The following is a 7,333-nucleotide window of genomic DNA, read 5'->3' on the forward strand; positions in this document are numbered from 1 at the left end:
CCAGCCGAGGCCAGCCAACAGCACCTGCCCGGGCCGGCAGAGAGCACAGGTCCTGGGTGGGAAGACAGCTGTGTGACCACAGGTCCCCTGCTGCGCGCTCTGAGCATCCCTTGGCCAAGCCTGCTCATCCCCGGGAGCCTTAGGCAGCCGGAAGCAGCCCACGTGGGAAGAAGGAGCTGCCAGCACACAGTGGGACTGCATGCGTTATTACCCCACCAGCAGGCAGCCAGGGGCATCCTCAGCTAGCGGCTGTCATCTCTCATATCCGAGTGGTACAAAGTCCCAGGGAGCTTGGAAGCTGCACCCTTGGCCATTGCAGGACAGCTGCGAAGTGGGGCTGGGGTCTCAAGGATCGCGCAGGGCTGGGACAGGCGTGGATAACAAGACATGCTGCCTCGGGTGTGAGGTTCTGAGAGGGCCCAGCCTGGCACCCATACTGGCATCCATAAGCCCTTGGAGGGGCTGCAGGCCTCCCAAAAAGACCGAGAAATGCCCCTTCCTGGACATTTCGGCTGTCAGGGCCAGCTCTGCCCGGGACACGGAGGGGTAGGACCACGGGGTGGGGAGGGGGTACATCAAGCTTAGCTGTGGTTACTGTTATTTATAACTGGTTTTTGAACCCCCGCCAAGAGGGCGTGTTCACAGCCTGCACTATGGCCTTTGGGCAGGCGCTAAGAAACTAACCCAGGAGGGCTCTTGGGCAACGGTTAAACCCCCCAGGGCGCCCACTTCCTCAGTCCACTGATGGCTGATATTTTGGGGTGAAATATGACCATCTTTACGATCAAAGGGCTCGGAGCTCCAAAGGAAAGCAACAGAGGGAAAAAAAGCTGGGGGTGGGAGCAAGGCCGCTTCCCAGTTTTTTTTTCCCCTCCGATTCAGCAGTCCCTTGGAGATGGAGATTTACACCCCTTGCCGCGGCGGGAGCCACTGGTGACCCAGGCCACGCTGGCATCGCCCGGAGGCCCGGGAGCAGCCGGGTGCCTTGTGACTTTTTTATTTTTTTGAAGTCGAGGTCAACGGTTTTTAAATAAAACAATCTGTATTACTACGATTTCCTTTTTAGTTGTAGCATTGGATTTTTTTTTTTTTTCTGGAGGCTGGGGGCAGGAGGGGAAGGGCGCACACCAGCAGCTCTCCAACCACATACATTTATTTAAAAAAAAAAACCCTGCCAGGCCTCTGTATGGGAAGACCCGGTGTCTCCCATTTGGTTTGGATTAGTGGGATGTGGGGACAGCGGCTTGCAGTCTGGCCACCTGTCCTGGCCACTGGTCTCTCCCTGTCCCTACAGACTCAGGTGCAGCCCTTCGTGGCCACATCACACGACACCTACCCCCCTACTAAGCCACTGGCTGCTCTGCCCATCACCCACCTCTCCCTACAGCGCCGTCTCCTGGGGGTCTCCATCTGCTCCCCGCACAGCACCCCACCTGCCTCCAGTCCTGTGCCCTGTCTGCCCAGCCCACAAGAGCGCACCCTTCCTGTACCTACAGCTTGGTGGTTACCCCGGGGACCCTGCCCAACCACGGACTTGAGTTCAAGCCCCAGCTTGTCCGCTCGCCAGTGCGATGGGCAAGGGCTGGCTGGCTTCTCCAGTACTTCCTCTCTGAGGTCTGCCTACCAGAGCCCGACCCCCGGGACACCTGCTGGGTCATCCCTGCTGCCCCCACCGCCACCCAGGGGACCCTAACAGACCACCTGCCCACAGCTTCCAGGTGGGCTGCCCAGACACGCCCGGCCTGGTGCGGTGTGCTGCTGGTGCGCTCTTGCTGAGGGCCGGACGGACAGGCGGCTGGACGCCGCAGACCTGCAGAGAACGGTCGCCCGGCTTGGGGCCCACCAGGGGAGGGGGTGTAAGGTTTGAGGGAGGGTCTCCCCTGAGGGAGGGCCACCAAGCCTGCCCTGGTAGGATAAGCAATGTTGAGTCAGAGAAAGGGGACTGGGGTTGGGATGGTTGGCAGGGAACCTATAGTCCAGCCTGTTACCAGGGGCTGGGGAGCAACCTTCAAAAACATGAGCAAAGATAAGCATAGTGGCTCAATAGGCTAATCCCCCACCCTGGGGTGTCAGCATCCCATATGGTCACCCATTCAAGCCCATTTGCTTCATTTCCTGTCCAACTCCCTTCTTGTGGCTTGGGAACGCAGAGGAGGATGGTTCAAGAGCTTGGGATCCTGTACCTGTGTGGGAGACCTGGGAGAAGCTCCTGGCTCCTGGCTTCACATCAGCTCAGCTCTGTCCATCGTGGCCACGTGGGGAATGAGCCTGTGGATAGAAGATCTTTCTCCTTGCCCTCCTTCTCTCTGGAAATCTGCCTTTCCAATAAAAATGAGTAAATCTTTAAAAAAAATTTTTTTTAAATGAATGCACACAGTATGTGCTTCCATCTGCTGGGTTACCCTCCAGATGCCTGCAACCTCTGGAGGCCCAAAGCCCAGAGCCAGGAGCTTCATCCCGGCATCTCATGTGAGCAGGGGTGCCCAGGGCAGGGACCCACTCATTAGCACCATCACGCTGCTCACCCCCCATAAGCTGGAGGTAGGGGCCGGAGCCACCGGCTGGATCCCAATATGCTGATGGCCACTGCTAGTCCAGATGTCTACTCCAAGCTTTTTTGTTGTTTTTTTTGCTTCAAATTTCCCTGTGCCTCAGTTTCTCCTCCATGCCACAAAGGCCGGGGACATCCAGGACACAGAGTGTACCCCCTGGGTTGAGGCAGGTCACAGTGGGGATTAGGGGAGCCCTGGGCCCCCCTCATCATTCACCTAGTGCCTCAGCCCGTGAGAGCCCCCCAACCCCGCTGGGACTGGTGCAGGGCTGGACGTGGGCCACCCCAGGATGAGAGCTGCTCTGGAGGGGGTCTCGGCATGGGCCCCAGCAGGGCGTGGGAGCAGACAGGGAGGACGAAGACCACCCTGGAGGCTCCCCACCCAGACCTCCAGACCACACCCTTCCCTGGAAGCATGTTGTAGGCCTGAGCTGCGGAACTTGGGCGGAACGGGTGGGTGTGGGTACGCTGGGCGAGGATGGAACCAGTGGTAGGTGCTCTGTCCCCTGGTGGTCCAGGCAGGACCACACTGGGACTTTCCAAGCCAGGAACACAAGCTGGTGCTGGGCCTGGGGCCCGGAGGCTCCTCGCCCTGCAGACAATGAGGAGGGGACGGCAGTGTCCCTGGCTCCTATACCAAGAGCTGTCCAGCTGCAGGACCTCTCCACCCCTGCTGGCCGTCGCAACCCGAGCCCCCCTCCGCCTGGGACCCAGCCACAAGTGCTCCTGTCTCCATCCACCCTGGCACTGGTGGGCACGGGGCACACAGCGGTCTGGTGACATCATCCCAGGTGACCAGGTGGTCGGGGGGGGGAGTCCTGGATCAAACAGGGCAGAGCACCATGGGAGCTGGCTATGCAGGGACTTGGGTTTCTAGAATCTTCTGACACATGCTCTCCCAGGCTTAATGCTGCCCTCTTCCTCTCCTTTCCCGCCTGGCTCCCGTGGTTTCAGTCCCTGGGCTCTGTCTGCCCCGCTCACTCCTGTCCTGGTCTGCCAGGAATTTGCTCCCAGAGGACCCCAGGCTCCGAGCTGCACACGGTGGGAAAGCTGAGCCAGAGGGAAGCAAACCGCTCCAGGCTCACATATTGGTTCCAGATGTGGCCCCTGTCGCAGGCCTCGCCGGCAATTTAATTAAATTCCCCCAGCCAGCCAGCCAGCCAGCGGGGAGGGGTTCCTAATGATCAGATTTCCCGGCCCCTCCTCGGGCCAGCCTGACAGATGCCGACGGCCGCTTCCTGCCCAGGCCCTGCCAAGCAGGGGCCCGGGGCGGGCTGCGGGCTTCCTGGGGAGCACAGGCACCCCTTGCCCCCGCCCTGCTCAGCCTCCACCCCCAGCCCTGCCCGCCCTCCTGAACCCGCCTTGGGCAGGCCCTGGCTGGGCCAGGCTGCCCTGGGAGCTAGCCTGCCTGGAGCCACAAGGGTGCCAGCTAGGGTCTCTGGGACCCTGCGGGGGCCAGCCGGGGACAGGGCAGGCACAGACCTTCTGTCCTGTTGGGAGGTCCAGAGAGGGGTCTGTCAGCAGGGGAAGCAGGGCTGAGCTGCACCGTGCCAGAGTTCCCATCCCACCCACCCCGCGGGGCAGGCCCAAGCCAGGCCACAGATCCTCCACCATGTCTGGGTGGGGACTTAGGGTCTCCCAGGACCTTCTCGCCCTGCCCTGCTGAACCCCTGGGAAACGCAGGGGCCAAGCAGGGCCTTTCACATGGGCACAGACAGAGGCTACAAAGAGAAAGGCAGGGTCCCCCAGCATTTTCCCCTCTGAGGCTCAGCATGGCTCACCAGGGGTGCTTCTCTGGGGCCCAGGCCAGCCCGTGAGCAGTGCTGGGATCCACAGCCCAGAGTTTTGGGGTGCTATGGGGTGGGATGCTGGAGCTCTGACAGCAGGACTAGCAGGCCCCCAAGGGTGGCCTCCAGGAACCTGTAGGGGTGATACTTATCAAATAAAGAGGCCACCCCAGGGCTGGCTCCCAAGGCCTCCTAGGAGGGAGACTGGAGTCCAGGAAGTGCAAGGGTGTGTGGAGGAAGAGCTGGAGACACCTACCCCAGGACTGAGTCAGTGTGAGAGCCAGTGCATGAGTGAGTGAGTGAGTGTGTGTGTGTGTGTGTGTGCCCATGGGGACAGGAAGTGGACAGTGTTCTGTGTGCAGGGTCAGACCTGGCCCCATCCCATGCTTCACCACCCCCTCAACCCCACGGGATGGTGGGAGGGAGGGCGATACACAGGTGTACAGAGGTCAGAGTGGCCAGACCCAGTGCCCCAGGACAGCACCGATTGGAGCCTTCCAGAAGGTTCCCTGGCTGTGTGTGTGTGGGCATGCACATGCGCTACCACGATGCAGGCACCCACTGTTTCTGCAGGGGCTCACATGCCACCTACTCTTCTGCCTGCTTTGCTGCGTGGCCATGGACAGTCCTGCTGGGTGGCCGGTCCCCGGGGGCCTGTGGTCATTGTGCACAGTGAGGTGGGACTCATTGCTCTGTCTGAGTCACCTGCTGTCTTCGGCCCATCTTCCTTTCCTTTTAATTAATTAACTAATTAATTAATTTGTTGCAAAGTCAGATATATATATAGAGAGAAGAAGAGACAGAGAGGAAGATCTTCTGTTTGATGATTCACTACCCAAGCGGCTGCAACGGCCGGAACCAAGGCGAATCAAAGCCAGGAACCAGGAACCTCCTCTGGGTCTCCCACACTGGTGCAGGGTCCCAAGGCTTTGGGCTGCCCTTGATGCTTTCCCAGGCCTCAAGCAGGGAGCTGGAAGGGAAGTGGGGCTGCTGGGATTAGAACCAGTGCCCATATGGGATCCTGGAGGATGCAAGGGGAGGACTTTAGCTGCTAGGCTATTGTGCCAGGCCCCTTCCTTTCAAGATTTATTTTTTATTTATTTGAAAAGCAGAGTCACAGCAGAGAGTGGTCTGCCATCTGCTGGTTCCCAGATGTCCTCAATACCGGGAGCTGCGCCCGGCCAAAGCCAGGAGACAGGAGCCTCTTCTGGATCTCCAACATGGGTGCAGGGTCCCAAGCACTTGGTTTATTCTCCACTGCTTTCTCAGAGACATTAGAAGGGAGCTGGACTGGAAGTAGAGCAGCCAGGACTCCAACCGGCGTCCATATGGGTTGCCAGTACTGCAGACAGAAGCTTAAGTTGCTATGTCACAATGCTGTCTTCCCTGGCCTATCTCCCTAGAGCACTTTTACCTTCTTGTTGATTCTCGACAACTCTTTCTATATGGAAGTCCTTTTCCTGTGTGCATGGGTCAGCACAGGGACCCCCAAGCTCCCTGGGGAGTAGGAGCCAGGCACTTGCCCCCAAGACCTGTGTCCTACAAAGGAAGTATGAAGTTGGGCTGCTGGCTGGGCCGGCCAGGCAGGGAGGGGGCAGCTAAGTACAAAAGAGAGCAGGCTGATGACTGAAGTGGGGGTTCCATGGGACACAGCCCCTGTGGAAGGCGGATGGAGGAAGTCGGGTAGCCCCGGCACTGGTTAGGGGTCAGGGAGTCCCTGGAGGTGGGGGCTGGGCAACACGCAGGCCACTCCGGCTGCTGCAGCCTCCTCCCTCCCCCACAAAGCCCCGAGCTCCAGTGTACCCTGACCATGTATGGCGGCAAGCCCACCTCCACGGGGGGATTTGACGTCGGCGTGTTCTGGTTCCCATTGGGTTGACCCTCAAGGCTGGCCCTGGAACGGTCCCCCTGGACCCAGGACTAAGAGCCAGGTGGGTCCCGGGGGAGGAAGCTGAGGGTGATGTTTGGGGTCTCGCCCAGGACATGCTCAAGCCACTGCTCGTGGACCCGGGATGCAATGCGAGATGGGCAGGGTGCCCCTTAGGAAGCGGCGGGGCCAGGGAACAGGGCCCGGGGCCAGGGAGGACAGCAGTGGGCGGAGCTGCAGCCAGCCATCCCAGCCCTGGCTTGGGTGGCCAGAAGCTGGTGGGGCAGGAAAGGCCTGTCCCTGATCTTGAACGCCAGTGGAACGTCCACTCTTTATCTTCCCTTGACAGAGAAATAGGGGTACAGCCCTGAACTCCCACGAACCTCCAAATCCTCTGGGGTTCTGGCACCCACCTGCCCTCCTCGGATGCGGGGCCAATGGTACTCCCATGTGGCCGGAGGGAGGTGAGCCCTGCAAGTCGTGGGCGCTGAACACACTAGGACACACGTGCCATCCTTAACAAGCTAACGTTTGGCATGTGTTTGCCTCAGAGGCTTGTGAGGGCACACGGTGTGGAACAAACATGCTGTATTCACACATGTGCCTGTCGCAGCTAAGGCTGGACACGTGTGCTTATCTAAACACGCTACCACCAGACGTGTACTTAATACATCCCACACCAGAGATGAGGAGGGTGGGACAGTAGAGGACAGGCGCTATCTGGCCCAGGGCAGGGTCCAAGTCCCCGGGTGGAGGGTCCCAGCTTCAGGGTGGGGGGTCCAGGCTCTGCTTCCTTCCGGCGGGACCCCTCTTCCAGCCACGGAGCTAAGCCCTGGAGGATGCACCTATGTCACACATAGGGAAAATGAAGAGCGGGGGCAGGCAGCAGCGGCCGGAGTGTAAGGCTCGTCCCCGGCGCCCCGTACTGTTCCCACAGATGTCCACGTCGGGGCCAGGGCGGCCGCGGCTGCTCCGGGGGTGCCCCGCAGCCCGGAGCCCCCCAACTCGGCCCGGTCCGCTGCCGGGCCGCGGTCCTCCCGGCCCGCAGGGGGCGCCGGCGCCGCAGAGCACGCATCCCCGCGCGGTGCGGAAGTGTGGAGCTCCTTGACTTCCGGCGCGGGGCAGAGG

The sequence above is a fragment of the Ochotona curzoniae genome, unplaced genomic scaffold (genome assembly GCF_017591425.1).
Source record: "Ochotona curzoniae isolate NIBS_2020 unplaced genomic scaffold, NIBS_Ocur_1.0 scaffold_3208, whole genome shotgun sequence".
In the NCBI taxonomy this organism is placed as follows: domain Eukaryota; kingdom Metazoa; phylum Chordata; class Mammalia; order Lagomorpha; family Ochotonidae; genus Ochotona; species Ochotona curzoniae.